The sequence below is a fragment of the Sciurus vulgaris genome, assembly GCF_902686455.1.
Source record: "Sciurus vulgaris genome assembly, chromosome: 1".
NCBI classification, from domain to species: domain Eukaryota; kingdom Metazoa; phylum Chordata; class Mammalia; order Rodentia; family Sciuridae; genus Sciurus; species Sciurus vulgaris.
Genome location: NC_136461.1, coordinates 212,810,418 through 212,826,469, shown reverse-complemented (window position 1 = coordinate 212,826,469; position 16,052 = coordinate 212,810,418). Strand labels below are relative to the sequence as shown.

General features: G+C 47.4%; 1 protein-coding gene across 3 annotated transcripts in view; it reads left to right on the top strand.

The window, feature by feature from the left end:
* Positions 1 to 16,052, top strand: part of ARHGAP39 (Rho GTPase activating protein 39) — a 91,935-nt gene that overhangs the window by 26,695 nt on the left and 49,188 nt on the right. Inside the window, exon 1 of one of the 3 annotated variants that reach the window (XM_079153241.1) lies at positions 7,325 to 11,303. The exons of the other annotated variants lie outside the window; for them this stretch is intronic. The gene's annotated coding sequence lies outside the window, so the exon portion shown is untranslated. Of the gene's footprint in view, positions 1 to 7,324; positions 11,304 to 16,052 lie in introns of those variants that run through there. 3 annotated transcript variants of the gene reach the window in all.

The window sequence follows — 16,052 nt, the reverse complement described above, 5'->3', positions numbered from 1 at the left end:
CTTCTTGACAGAAAGTTTGAGTGAGGACTTTTCCATAGGGGACAGGAGTCCCTTGTCAGGTCTTCAGCTCTAGCCTGACTTCAGCTCTAGTCTGTGAGGTTGACCTTCCTAGAAGGTCTGAGCTAGGAGACCTGGAGCCAGAGCCAGACTGGGGATGGGTTCTGCCTTCACAGAGCAAGTCAGTGAGCCTTTCTGACCCCATGTGGGACGCCTGAGGAAGTGATGTGATTCTGTGATGGCCCTGAGGGCAGTGATAGTCTTAGCACAGGCCCTGGCTATGAAAGAAAGCCAGCCCTTCTTTCTCCCTGGATGCCTCCTCGTCTTCGGCTCATGGTTCTCAAGCATGCGAACTTGACCCTACAGGTTCTCCATGTGGGCGGTGCAGGCCTTGTCCACCTTTCGTGTGCAATCAGTGTGGCCTGAAGTTCTTCAGAGTAAAAGGTGAGTCCTGTTCCCTTTGTCAGAGCCACTGCTCAGCAATGGTGTTTTCTTTGCTTCCTCCTTGGTCAAACAGGGATTACAGGTGACATGTGGTGTTATAGTTTGGATATGAGGTGACCCTGAAAAGCTCATGTGCAACACAATGAAGGAATGTTCAGAGGTAAAATGGTTGGATTGTGACTGTCATAACCTAATCAGTGGATTAATCCACTTCATTGGATTACTGGGTGGTAACTGCAGGCAGGTAGGGCATGATTGGAAGAGGTGGTCACTAGGGGCATTCTTTGGGTCTGTATTTTGTCCCTGGTGAGCGGAACTCTCTCTCTGCTTCCTGAGGGCCATGTCCTGAGCTGTTCTCCTCTGCCACACCCTTCTACTGTGACGTTCTGCCTCCCTGTGGGCCCAGAGCAGTGGAGTACTCTGATCACAGACCGGAACTCAGAAATCATGAGCCAAAATAAACTTTGCCTCTTCTAAGTTGTTCTTTTCAGGTCTTTTGGTCACAGTGACAAGAAAAGCTGACTGAAATGCTTGGTCAGTGACAGGGTGAGCTGAGTGCCTGTGTCTGGGTCCTGCCTATCACCTGCTTCCCAGGATCATGCAGACAGGGAGCTGGTGAGGACTGACGTCTGCTTTGAGGCAGAGTCTGGGGTGGGAGTGCCAGCAGGTGACAGAGGACTCCCTGGGGATAGTTGGGTGTGACTAAGCTGAGTACTGAGGTGCTGATGAGGCCTCAGAGAAAGAGGCAGACACAGGGCGAAGGCACTGAACTAGAGTTCTGTGAAGACACCAGCTGAGAGCCAAGCATGCTCCTGGTCCCAGGAAGGCCAGGTGTGTAGCCACAGACTGCATCATGCTTGGCACTGGGCTAGGTTGGAAGCCCTGGAGATGATACCCCTGGAGAGGCAGTGTGTGGAGAGAAGGCCTTGATGACAACACAGAGGGCTTTGGAGCTCCTGCTCCAAAGGGCAGGAGCAGGGAGGAATGTTAGCCAGGGTCAGCATTCATTCTGGGATGTCTTAAATGGTTTTATTGAGATAGATATAATATATATGCCAAAAATTCACCTAACCAAAAATTTGATGCTTTTTAGAAAATTTTACAGAGTTGTGCAACCATTACCACTGTACAATTTGAGACCATTTTCATAACCTCAGAAAGATTCTGTGCATTCATTTCCAGCCCAGCACAGGCAACCACTAAACCACTTTTGTCTGCAGATTTGCCTTTTCTATGAGTGGAATCCTGTAAGATTGGATTGGTCTTTTGCCTCTGACTCTTCTGTTTTGGTGTTCATTTCTTTGTACTGCTTAAGTGTCTCCTGATCGTGTTCTCTGTTTTGTTCCTGTGGCCTAGTTGATGTGCATGGGTTGTCTCATGAGACCTGTGCATGTAAAGGTCTGCATGCGGGACAGAACAAACATGTTCTCATTTTTCTTGGGTAGATTCCAAGGAGTAGAACTTCAAGCTGAATGGAAAATGCATGTCTAACCTCCGAAGAAACCAATGAACTGCTTACCCATCTTGCTGTCATAGCAGGTCCCAGTGCCTGTTCCTTCACCTCAGTAGTGCTCACCTGAGCTCAGATTCCAGCCCTCTTGGTGGGTGTGAGGGGGCTGTCTCCGTGTGGATTTGCTTGGATTTTCCTGATGACTAATGATACTGAGCATCTTTTCATTCACCTGTTGTTCATTCATATATATTCTTTGGAGAAATGTCGATTGAGATCCTTTGCTCAATCTTTAAGAGGGTTTCTTTTTTTCTTGGTATTGAGTTGTAACAGTTCTTTGTATGTTTGTAAATGCAAGTTCTTTGTCAGATGCATGATTTGTAGAATTTTTTTTCTCCTGTCTGCGACTTATCTTTTTCTTTACTTCTTGTCTTTTCTTTTTTAAGTGGTACTGGGGATCACCTAGGGATTCTACCTCTGAGCTACATCTCCCTCCATCCCTTTTTATTTTTTTTATTTTTATTTTTTTATTTTTATTTTTTTTTAATTTTATTGTAAACAAATGGGATACATGTTGTTTCAGTTTGTACATGGAGTAACAGCATACAATTTGCATATTCATAAATTTACAGAGTAATGATGTTTGATTCATTCCATTATTTTTTTCCTTCCCCCCCACCCCTCCCACCTCTCTTTTCCCTCTATACAGTCCCTCCTTCCTCCATTCCTGTCCCACTCCCACCCCCCATTAAGTGTTATCATCCGCTTATCAGTGAGATCATTCCTCTTTTGGATTTTTGAGGTTGGCTTATCTCACTTAACATGATATTCTCCAATTTCATCCATTTGCCTGCAAATGCCATAATTTTATTATTCTTTATAGCTGAGTAATATTCCGTTGTATATATATACCACAGTTTCTTTATCCATTCATCAATTGAAGGGCATCTAGGTTGGTTCCATAGTCTGGCTATTGTGAATTGAGCCACTATGAACATTGATGTGGCTGTCTCTGTAGTGTACTGATTTTAAGTCCTTTGGGTATAGGCCGAGGAGTGGGATAGCTGGGTCAAATGGTAGGTCCATTCCAAGTTTTCTAAGGAATCTCCACACTGCTTTCCAGAGTGGCTGCACTAATTTGCAGCCCCACCAGCAATGTATGAGTGTACCTTTTTCCCCACATCCTCTCCAACACCTATAGTTGCTTGTGTTCTTGATAATCACCATTCTAATTGGGGTGAGATGGAATCTTAGTGTAGTTTTGATTTGCATTTCTCTTATTATTAGAGATGTTGAACATTTTTTCATATATCTGTTGATTGCTTGTACATCTTCTGTGAAGTGTCTGTTCATTTCCTTAGCCCATTTGTTGATTGGGTTATTTGTCTTCTTGGTGTAGAGTTTTTTGAGTTCTTTATATATTCTGGAAATTAGTGCTCTATCTGAAGTATGACCCTTTTTATTTTGAGGCAGGGTGGTACCAAGTTGTCCAGACTGGCTTTGAGCTTGTGCTGCTCCTGCCTCAGCCTCTTAAGTAGTAGGGATTATAGACTGTGCCATTGCATCTGTCTTCTTTTCATTTCCTTTTTCTTTCTTTGTTCCAGAGATTGAACTCAGTGGTGCTTAACCACTGGGCAACATCCCCAGGTCTTTTCATTTTTTATATTTTTATATTTTATTTTTTTATAAAGGAACTCTTTTTTAAAAAATATTTTTTAGTTGTCAATGGATCTTTATTTTACTTATTTATATGTAGTGCTGAGACTCAAACCCAGTGTGTCACACATGCTAGGCAAGTGCTCTACCACTGAGGTACAACCCCAGCCCTATATTTTTATTTTTGAGATGGGTTCTCACTCTTTGTTGCCAAGGCTGGCTTCCAGCTTGCAATCCCCCTGCCTCGGCCTCCCAATTTTTTCATTTTCTTAATGGTGCATTTTAAGGCAAAAAAAGTTTTGAGTTTCAGTAAAATTCATTTTATTAGTTGCACCCTCTATCACCTGCCTTGGGTGTTGCATCTGAGAAGTCTTGGTTCTTCAGAATACTGAGAGCCAGTTTCTGTACTCAGTTTAGCAACATGGAAATTGCTGGTGATGCCAACAGTGCAGGGACATGGTCTATAGTGTTGGGTCTCAGCATCAGTGAAATGCGAGGTGGTTAGGAACCCTGTGGTGGCAACTGCAGGGACACCTGGGTAGTGGGCGAGGGAGCCCTGTCTCTGGATTAATGTCTTTAAGATGGAGGAGACAGGAATGTTTTTAAATGCTGGCAGGAAAGGACAGGCAAGGAATAACTGAGCGCATAAGCTTTCCAGGAAGGAGAGGAAGGAGGAAGACATTTGTGTGAGTTTTCTATTGCTTCCATAACAAGTTATCACAGATTGAGTAGCTTGAGACAGTGCAGCCTGTCCTGGGTGTTCTGTAGGCAGGGTGACTCTGGAGCATTCTGTGCCTGTGGGTTTAGGTGTACAGGTGCTGTGAACCACAGTGAGGAGGCCTGGACCATCCTGAAGGCTGTGGCAGTGACCACATGATGTGTGCCCATGTGCTCCTGGGGCTTGCCAGCAAAATGTGACTGCTCAGTGCACCTGTTTCCCAGTGCCTGGGACACATGCTTGACACCTGCTTGCCTTGGGTCCCTGTAGGGCCAGCAGGAGCTGGGGTGGATCCCAAGTCAGCTTTTCTTTGGTTCACCTTGCAAGCAGAAACCCAGAACATTTGCTCTCATCTTGGGCTCTGCTTTTTCCTTTTGGTACTGGGGATTGAACCCAGAGGTGCTGAATCACTGAGCTACATCCCCTTGCCTTTTTATTTTTTATTTCAAGATAGGGTCTTGTCAAATTACTTAGGGCCTCACTAAATTGCTGAGGCTGGCCTCAAATCTGGAATCCTTCTGCCTCAGCCTGCTCAATCTTGGACTCTGCTTTTGAAAGAGTCCTATGAAGGTGAGCCTAAGCAGCAGGGGACCAGGGTCCTGGTGGTCTTCCTCAGCAGACTTGGAAGTACCAGTGGCCTCAGGTAGTGTCCAGGTAGATGTGCTTTCAGATGCACTCAGTGCATTTCCCACTTAATATTTTAGCCCAGATGAGCTCATGGGGACATAATCCCACAGCAGGGGGAGTAGTAGCCATGGTCCTCCCCAACCTCTGCCCCCTCAAGGCCAGAGATTGTGCTTAGGGCTCAGCAGCCTGTGTAGTCTGTGCTTGTGACCCAGTGGCAAAGACTGACCCTTCCAGATTCCTTTGGAAAGCTGCTCCCAGCGGGGTGCCCACACACAGGCACCTTGGTCTGGCTTCCCTTCTGGGTGAGGAGGGTGTCTTCAGAACCCACACCTCCTGCTGATACTCGGTAATATCACTTAAAGTGTAAATGAAACTGGGTGCTGTGGCGCACACCCGTAATTCCAGCAACACGAGACTGAGGCAAGAGGATTACGAGTTCAAAGCCAGTTTCGGCGATTTAGTGAGACCCTGTCTCTACATAAAACATAAAAAGGGCTGGGAATATGGCTCAGTGGTAAATTGTCCCTGGGTTAAATTCCCAGTACAAAAAAAAGAAAGACTAGGTGAATAAAAAAGATTGCTGAGATAAAAATGTTTACTTTGATTTACTATTACGAGAAGGATGAACAACAAGTCAGTGCAGAGGAAGACAGAGGGCGTGCAGTGCTTCTGCCCACCTCCCAGGCCTGATGGGAACAGCCAGGGCGTGGAAGTTGGTGACGTCTGAAGCAAAAAGGCGGCTTGTTGCAGCAGTGTCTTGTGGGTGCTTGTCTCCACACCACTCTGGCACCCTGTCTGTCCCACCAGTCGGGTGGAGTGGCGCTCTGTGAATACCTGAGAATGGCAGTTTTCTCTGGAGAGCAGCAGTCCCTAGTGGCCCGTCAAGCTTATCTGTGTTTGGCAGACCCTTGATTGCAGGGACCCTTTGATGCCGTCTTTTGGCAGAAAGGATTGCAATGTTTTATGCACAGCACTTGTAACATATTCTCAAGAGAGCAAGTGTTCAGGTATTTCTTGCTTAATGTGGGTTGTCAGACATTCTACATGAAAACGCTGTCTTCTGTTTACATTAAATGGGGAAAGTTACTAATCACATGACATTCCAAACAGTTTCCTAAAAGCAACCAAACTGTGGTGAAGCACCTTCAGAGAAGAAGCCGGCTTGTGTCAGGGCCTCCTGGAGGCCAGATGAGCAGCATGACACTGGCTGCTGCTCTTCCTGTGCTGGCGGGACAGCACTAGCTGCGTCTGGGTGCACTCATTTGTGATTGTAATCTTTCTGGTTGTATCTGGAATGTAGCTTGAGGCTTTTCTCCTGCCTGCTGTTTTGTTAAACTATTGATTCGATTTTTTGAGATAAATACAAAATTTTCCCTGTGACTCATTAACAGAAATGCATATTGGAAAAAAACATGTGATTTATGAACTTGTAAACTATCAGAAACCAAGAGATGTCCTACCAGGAAGTGTTAGCTGGGAAGGTGTCTGCAGTACAAGTGCATTTGCAGCTTGATGAATGTCAGTAGATGATGAACTGAGTACTTATTTCTTTTGTGTATTGAAATAATGTGTGTGGTAGCAATGAAATTTAAATCAATGCAAAATGTGTCTGGAGTCAAACTCCAAATCAGTTTTAAATGCTGTGGATAATTTTTACAGAAAGCACATCAGTTCCAGGTAAGGGTGGCTGACTGGACACAGGCAAACACTCTCTCTCCCAGAAACTGCTAAATGAATGCTAAACTGGTGTTTTAAAACTTCACATAGGATGGTCAAAGCAGAAGAGACAAAGTGATGCAATTCTGGAAGCTAGAATGCACACAGGCGAGTGGCAGCTCACTTAGCAGATCTAAGAAAGCTAGATCCTGTGCTGGCACTGGGAAAGCAGATGATGAATTCCACCTGTGCTGCAGAACCATCAAGCTGGGTGTGGGGGCCACACCTATGATCCCAGTGGCTCAGGAGGCTGAGGCAGGAGGGTTGCAAGTTGGAGGCCAACCTAAGCAACTTAGTGAGACTCTTGTCTCAAAAATTAAAAAGGGCTGGGGATGTGACTGTGGTGTAGTGCTCCTGGGTTCAATCCCTAGTACTCCCCCAGCTCAAAAAAAACAAAAAACCAAAATTCACAAACGTTAGAGGTACAAGGGATATAAAAACCACAAAGGTGAACAGAAAACAGAAGACAAGATGTTAACAAGAATAATCCAGAGGGTTTGAGATGACCTTAGGGAACCTCTAGAAACAAATAATAGTTGAAACTTTTAAAAGTTCCCACCAATAAGGTTGGGGTGTACTTAATAGTAGAACACTTGCCTAGCACATGTAAGGCCTTGGTTGCATCCAGCACTGCAGTAAACGAAGTTCCATCAACAGGTTTAGTGTCCAGTTCATAGTTGACTTTGTGGACTAACTAGAAGACCTTTATCAAGAACACAGCAAAGACTGTTAATGAGATGGGAAAATGACAGTGAAGTTGGTTGAGATGTGGACAATTAGATGTACCACAACTTTAAGGTACATTGGATTTCAGCCCCAGAAGGGAAAAATAGAATGGAAAGGGTAATATTTGAAGAGCTGTCAGCTTCAGAATATTATAGAACTGATAAGAGATTTGGATCCATGGGTGATGGAATTATAGCTTACAGTCACCCTCCTTGTCCATAGGGCTTCTATCCAAGGCCCCTGTGGATTCTGAAAATGCAGTCAGCGTCACACCATGTCTGTATGCTGTGCTTTTTCCTATACCCGCATACACAGTCTGGTACCTCCAACTAAGCATGTGTCACTCACTGTGGCCATTGCCTTCGAAGTTTGAGGTGCAAAACTAGCATGAATATCATTTTCCTTTGCCACAATTCCACAGGTAGACTTGTTCATACTATAGATGTTAGCAAACTCAGCACACAGTTTTCTGTCTTTCCTTATGTCGTGAACTTTCACTTTTTCACTTAAAGGAAGCACTTTACAACTTCTGTTTGGTTCATCTGAATCACCAGTGTCACTGCTCCTGCCTTGGGGGCCATTAACATGGTTCTTACTGCAGCACAGCCTCACCAAAGCTAATTGCAGAGGTCTGTGGGTGAGCTGTGCTCACTGACTGGTGTTTACAAACTTGACTGAACTACTGCACTTTTTAATTATGCCAGAGAGTGAAGCCGGTGGTCTCTGGGTGCTTGTGATGGCAGCAGCAGTAATTGTTTCCCAGAGCTGCTGTGGGAGAGTCAGTTCATGCCGCACTACATGCACACACTTGTACAGTTAGTGCACTTGAATGCTGCAAATTTTGTGTTATTCTACTAGCAAACTACAAACAGTTGAACCGTGGCAGTTATTACATCATCCAAAAGAAACCACTGTTTTGTAAACAATTAAACTCATATGTTCCAATATCTGAAAGACTCCTGGCAGTGCACAGTGGAGTCTGCCCTCCCAGCACTTTGCCCATGACTGTGGAGCTGTCTGATGGCCCATGTTGTCTGGGGTACCCTGCAGAGCTCCTGAGCCACAGCTACCTGGCAGGTTCTCTGGGCTGCCTACATAGCGCTGCCACCAACCTTCATCACATTCAGTGAGAGTTCAGAGGTGACAAGTCTGTGTGCATTCCAGGGAAGGGCCATGGAAGAGGCGGAGCTCAAGGCAATACCACAGCATGGGCACATTTTACAGGCAGGGTGAGCTCCATGCCCTTCCTTGAGATTGGGGCCTTGTGCTCAGATGTTATGGATGTGAGTGCACTTAGCTGATAATTGCCAGCCACCAGGGCTTTGCCCAGCTCCACTGGTACCCACAGTAGCCCTTCACGCTGTTGAGGTAGGTAGGGGTGGCCCCTTGACCCCATGGCTGGTGCTGTGGAACTGTGCTAATGGTACCTGTTCACCCCAGGCCTTTGCTTACCCTGTTGTGACAGGCACTAGGACAGTTGATTTGGGACTAGAGTCCAACAAATCAGAGTCTGTGTAGATTAGGCCTAGAGTGGCAACAAGGGCAGCCATTTCATTTCCACAGGGAGCTGTATAATGAAGTTGAACTTTTAAGGACTGGGGATGCAACTCTGTGGCAGAGCACTTGCCTCGTATGCATTGAGGCACTGGGTTTGAGCTCCAGCCCCTCAAAAAAAAAAAAAAAAAAAAAATCAAGTTGAACTTTGAAAGGTGAATCTGTCACTTAAGTTTAAGGTGAGCAGGAATTGCTAGAAGCAGCTGAGAGTTGTGCTGACTTCACACCTGTCTGCTTTTGATTACTGAAAAAGAATGAAGGTAAGAAAAATGATCCTGATCCATCTAGCTTTCCAAATGTTGTGGCATTCAGGACAGATAACAGAGTAAGAATGATGGGGAGCCCTGTGACTACAATGGGGTCTGTCCCTGTGATGGTGGGTACACTGGGGAGAGCCAGCTGTGGGAGGCAGCAGGACTGAATTGAGCTGAATGTGAGGGTTGAGCTCGTAAGGGCACTAGTCCAGTGTAGTTTGTGTAGTGGGGCCTGTGGTGCCCACGAGGACCAGCCTCCAAGGCAGTGGGAAGATCTGTGGGGAAGGATCTTGCATCCTGGAGAAGGGCACTGTCCTGGGCACTGTAGAAGGAAGCTGCATGTTCTCTTAGGGAAAGATAGAAGTGATCATTTCCTTTGCTAGTGAACATTCCTGGTGACCAAACTTCTCTTGGGCTAGATCACAGACATGTTCACAAGGCCACACCTGAGCACAAGTCCCATATAGATCTGTGGTCTGGCTGCTCTGACCCAAGACATCTTTATGTTTTGTTTCTTCTCTCCTTCAGTTGGATGAGATGTTTTGCTTTCCCTTCTATATGGGCTTCTTCCCTTAGAATTCTCTCAGCACAACTGAGGCATGCAGTACTTGTATTCGTGTACCTTCTGTTCATTTCATGTGGAGAAGCAGCTGCTTCTGTTGTGTGCTGATTCCAAATTAAATTTAAGACTTAATGATTCAAATTTTTCTGTTATAATGTTTCATGGTGTGAAGGAGTACTCTAACCAGAGCATGATTTGATTATGAACTTGACAGTATTCATAATTCACTAAAAAGCTTTTAAGCTTCAAATCAGAAGTGACTGATTTTTGAAATGCTGAGCTTCATGAAGGACTTCTGGGTTGGATATATAGTTCACATCTTAAATGAAAAGTAAGTAAAAGAGCCTGGGGCTGTGACTCAGTGGTAGAGCACTTGCCAAGCCCGTGTGAGGCACTGGGTTCAATCCTCAGCCCCACATAAACAAATAAAACAAAGGTGTAAAAAAATTGTGATTATCAAACATGATTGCTTCAGTATTGTTGTTTCTTACTTTTTTCTTTGAATTTCTAATACTTGGGACTAGATTTGTGAGAAATGTGCCCAAGAGTTACACAAGTATCAGTAGCTCTTCTCCCAGCTCCCCAGGCCCTGCCACACAGCCCTGGGTTCAGCACTGATGGTCTGGGCTGTCATGTGGCCTTCCACATGTAGCTCAGTGCCAGGATCCTCTTCCAGCACTCTGATGCCCACTGAGGAGATGGATGGAGGCAGTGGTTCTGCCACCTGTTGGTGAGAGACAGAGGTACCTGCCACCAAAGTTGTCTGGTGTACATGAGAGTGGGGACATGGCTGGTGGACCTGAGCCTAGGCTGGTCTCTGCTGTGCCACAGACCCAGATGCCTCATTTTGCTGGCTCCGAGGGGACAAGCCCATGCTCTCAGTGGAACTTGTAGCCCCTGTACATGTTCTGGCTGCCAGACAGGCACAGTGTAGGCACAGGTGTGCCCTGAGGTTCTGGTGGAGTGTGGTGGGTTGCTGCAGTGAGAGGAGGCCTGAGCCAGGGCCAGCCAGGGCTGCAGGCATTTTTAAAAATATACCTGGGTTGGACATCAAGAAAACAGTATCAGCTCTCTGGAGGCCAGATGCCAGATGCCAGGAGGCAGAATATTGCAGGGGAAAGTCAAGAACCAGCCTGTACAGCTCAGGGCATCATCCAGGGCTTTGAATCGATGGCCTCTGTTCCCTAAGTGGAGGCTGGAAGACAGGGTTGATCAAATAATCAAAGACTGTGAGTGATTGGAAGCCTGAATCCTCTCCCTGGCGTCCTCCATGTGGGTCTTTTCTCCAGAGAGCGGTCCCAGAGAAAAGAGAGGTGTTGGTACTGGTCTCTGGCCCAGTTGAGGGGTGGGATCCTGTGCTCAGAACCCTGGCAGCCAGGCCTTTCTCTCTACACTTGCTGCTGGGGTCATCCATTCATTCCAGGAAGAACCAGAGGTCTTAACCAGGGGCCCCAAGAGATGGTACAGCCACACTGCAAGAACCACACGCACCACAACATTGCTGGAATAATCAAGCTTCCAACAGGACATACAGTCCTACTTCTCAGAGATGGACTATTCAGAGAGGTGAACATCAAAAGTCACAGGAGAATCTTTAGGGTGAGAGCCCATCCACCCATGCAATGAGCAGGGATGCTACGAAGGAAGGAATGCTTGGCCGTCTCAGGCGTGAGAGCAGGAGTGGGAGACCCAGGAAGGATGGGCCCTCGCAGGAAGACATACGAATGTAGTGTCAGTCCATCCCTGCTGATGGAACAAAGACCTCAGCCCCAGTGACTTGTGTGCAGTAGATGTCCCTCAGTCTGGGGGCTGGTAGTCCACAGGACAAGCCCTGTCCTCCGTGCTACCTTCCGTGTCCTCAGTGGCAAAGAAGGTGGAAGGCAAAGCCTTTGGGATTTAATCATGACCCAAGAGCCCCACCTCTGCACACTACCATGTTGAGCTTAGGTTCCAGCATGTGGACTTTGGAGGATGCAACACATACAGGTTTATTGGGAAGGGAAGCGAAGGGAAGGTAACTTTCTTAGCTGGCAGCTGCCCTGCAATGGGAGGTTCCTGCAGAAAGATTGTTCCATCAGCTTTCAGGACATCTCAGACCTGAGTGCTGCCTTATGCCTTTGTTGGGACCAAAGCTGCCTTGTTTGTGTGAGACTGCTACTGCTTCTCGAATGGTCTGCGTCCTCCATTTGCATTTGGCAGTGTTCTCATGGCAGCAGGTGGCTGATTTGGGGCCCTGATCCTCTCATTGCTATCAGTTCATTTTCTGGGAGGCATTTTGTCTGTCCTGCCTGCCCACTTGTCTGGTTCACTCTTCATCCCTGAGCCTGGCTCAGTCACCTTGGGGGAGAGCCTGGCTGGGTGGCTTCAGCCCTTTGACATTTGTTGAGAACTTGTTTCATGTTTCATGACCTGGGGTGTGGTCAGTTTCACAGTTTCAGAAATGCCCCATGGGCAACTGAAGGAATCAGTGTTTCCTGCCTTTGGTGTAGTATTCTGTACGCCTGCCAGATAAAGACTGGCTGGGTATGTTGTCTCCTGTGGCACATGTTAACTCTCCTATGTCTCCTCCTCTGTCCTCGTTGCCTTTTGTGCTGTGAAACTGTGCACCAGGTCCAGAGGCCCCTGTCCACTCCGTCGCTGAAGCCTGTCAGCACTGATAAGAGCCACACAGCAGTTCCACTCTTGGTTTTCTAAATTTCATGCTGTTATATGTTGTTATCTTTAAATTTTTGTTTGTTTATTTTTGGTGCTGGGAATAGAACCAGGGGCACTCTGCCACTTTTATTTTGAGACAGGATCTTATTAAGTTGCCCAGGGCCTTGCTAAATTGATGAGGCTGGTTTTGGACTAGTGATCCTCCTGCCTCAGCCTCCTGAACGGCTGGGATGGGATTACAGGCCCAGTTCATGCCCTATGATTAGATGTGTCTCCTCTAAGAACACAAAGTCGTGCATCACTTAAGGGGGGCATTCTGAGAAGTTAGCTGTGATGTGTCTTGTCACGCAGACATCAAGATTCCTGGACGAGGCAGACAACTGCAGCCCCCTGGGATGACCTGTGGGGCTGCTGTTCTGGGCTTGTGCAGCACACGACTGCACCTGGGTCTCTGAAGGTCTGGCCCGACAGCCTCTGTCTTCACCAGACCACTGGTCCATTACATTTACTATGATTGTGCTACTGCGTTTGAATTTATTTCTGCTATCTTACTTTGTTCTGTCCTGTTCTTTGGGGACAGCTCACTTTCCTTTCTTGGCCTCTCAATTATTTCTTGTTAATTTTATCTCTGCTGTGTATTAGAATTTACTCACTCATTTCCAGTGTGGTTACACTAGATATTTTAACATGTAGAACCCATTTATCAAAATCTAAAATTCATCTACGTTTTTTGCCCTCCCCAAACACCTGAGGCCTTACAGTCCTACGTCTGGCTGTGTCCGTAGCACAGCAGGTCCTGCCTCTGTCTCAGCTCCAGCCATCACCTGACTCTCAGGAGTCCTGAGCGGGGGATGGTGGCTCTCCTTCCAACCCACGATAGACCCTCTGGGGTCTGGCTGCAGAGGGTTCCTCTATGTGGATTTGTTTTCTCCCCTGCTTTCTTGCAAGCTATAAACACAGCTCAAGGTCAGCTGCTGGTCAGGACCCTCAGAGGCCATACCACTCTGGTTCCTCCCTTTCTCCAGGTTCCTGTTTTCCTTAGTCTTTGCCCGCTTGGATTCTGAACATTCTTGGTAATTCATCAGTGGATTTTCTATGTGGCTGGAGGCCCATCCAAGGAGGTTCCAAAGAAGGGGAGGGGAAAGGGACCTCAGCTTGGCCTGGGTGAGCTCCTGACTTTTGTTCCGGAAAATAATTTCGGGCACATCAGAGTTCAGTGAAAAAAAGCAGTGGGACCTGTACACACTCAGCAAGGGGGCGTGGGCACCAGGGAGGGTCACCCACTTTCAGGCCTCAGGCTCCTCTTTTCAGGGAGCTTTGAGGGCAGCATGGCAGCTCCTGCTTGTGGATCACAGACACTGCGGTGAGTCATGCTCTCTAGATCTTTTTTTTTTTTGGGGGGTGATGTTGGGGATTAAACCCAGGGCCTTGTGCTTGTGAGGTGAGCACTCTACCAACTGAGCTGTATCCCCAGCCCTCTCTAGGATCTTGAGGATGACACAGTCATCATCTAGATGGTGGAGTGTGCCTACACTGTAGGTCCTTAAAATGCACGTCCTTTGAACATATATGTTTTGTAGACTAACGGTGCACTTAAGCTTTACTCAAAATAGGCAGTTTTGGGGCTGGGCCTGGGGCTGTAGCTCAGTCATAGAGTACTCGCCTAGCATGTGTGAAGCACTAGGTTCAAACTTCAGTACCACATAAAAATAAATGAATAAAGGTATTGTGTCCATCTACAACTAAAAAAAAAAACCACACAATAGGCAGTTTTTATAAGTGAGTGAATTTACAGTAACGCTAAGGTTCGTAGATTTCTCAGGAATTTGGGAGTGACAGGCCTGGAGGAAAATACCAGTCTGTGAAGTCAGTCGTCGTGGGCTTGTAGGGCCTACCAAGTCTCCTTCCCTTTTTCTTTCTCCTGTCTCTGTCTTCAGGCCCTCTCTCCTGCCTCATCATCAGAGCAGTGCTCATCATCAGAGGGTGGGTTGAGGCCATGTGGGTCATCATTCTGACAGAAGGCAAGTGTTTTCTACAAAAACTTGGACTTCCAGTCTGACTTTGGAACATGACTCCCATCCAGGGCTGACTTCTCTCCTGGAGGACCATCCCTGGGCACAGCTCTTTCTCGTTCCTCCCTGTTGGTAGTTGCAGAATGCTGGCAGCTCTGGAAGTCTCCTCAACTCTGCTTCTTATTGGGGTTTAACCTTGGGGTGGCCTGAAGTCTTCAGAGAAGAAGGCTTCTGACAGGTGGGTCTCTGGAAAGAACATGCTTCTCAAGGTCACCAGCAGTGTTGTGGGACTGCTGTCAGGTAACGTGAAGAGCGTCCCCAGGGGCAGCAGCCTCCCTGGCCCCATACCAGGCAGCAGACCCTGATGAGGGGCAGCCGTGGCATAGGGGTTGCCATCTTCTCTACGTTTTCTCTCATCCATGACCTCATCTTTTTTCCCTGCGTTCTGTTGGATAAATGTTTCTTCCTTTTATTTCTCCCATGGAGTTGATTATCTTCACGCTGGCCCTTAACGTTGTGTGATATGTTTCCTTTCAGTCTTCCTGATGAACTTGTCCTCACTCAGGACGTCTGACACACACACACACACACACACACACACACACACACACACACACACACACACACACACACACACACACACACACGGCCACCTGCTGAACTTGCCCTGCTGTGGTTTCGCCTAAAATGGTGGTTGTTTTATCCTTTGTGAAAACTAGAAAGGAGCTCTCAGGCCCTGGTTGGTCATGTGCGCCCAGAGCCTCTAGCCGTGGGGACCTGTGGCTGAAAGCTTACTGTGTGACTCATGCCCACAGGGGGCTTTTCTTTCCTGTTTCTGGCTGACTTTGGCATCCTCACTCTGGTCTCTTTCCCTAGTGCTTTTCTCCAACTGTCCTCCCTTGGGAGGGCTGCATGAGTCTTCCTGCTCCTGGGAATTGGAGAACATTGCATCTGAGAAACTTGACTGCAAGCCTGGGGGGTCATAGGGGACACTTGTAGGTTTCTGTTGCAGCATGTGGAGAGGCTCACTAGGAAGATCTCTGGATGTGGCCGTCCTTGGCTGCATGGACAGTTCAGAGGATGTGCAGATGCCACCTGGGATGCTACCTGAACACAGGAAGAAGGTACCAGTTTTGCCACAGAGGCATATTGTGGTGGGAGCCAGGGCAGCATGGAAGGACAAACCAGTGGGGCTCTGGGCAGCCAGCTCCTCCCGTAACTGCACCTCTACAGAGGAGGCCTTGAGGGTGCCGGGTAGTGATCCCAGCTTCCTCAGTGTGGCTCCTGTCCCTGGCATTCTCAGGCGCTGTTAGTTTCCCAGGTCTTCCCCTGGAAAATGGGAAGTGCCATAAAGATGGTCTTAGCCTTTTACTTTTCAGCCCAGCGTAGGGCATGAGGGCCACGCCAGTGATTGAAGTCACAGGGATTCCTGCTGGTCAAGGCCAGGGATCCTTTCCTGTCCCGACAATCCCCACTAAATCCAGCACGTGTCTACATGTAGGAATCGGTGTTTGGGAGAATGGTGCAGGTATAGGAAGTGCCAGGGCAGCCTGGGAGCAGCCTGGACCAAGGGTTGGGGCAAGAGGCACAGCACATCGATGGCAGGCTCCTCACACCGTGCCGCAGTCTCATGCCTACGTACGTGTGCACACACATGCCATGTTCACGTGTGGCCCACCAG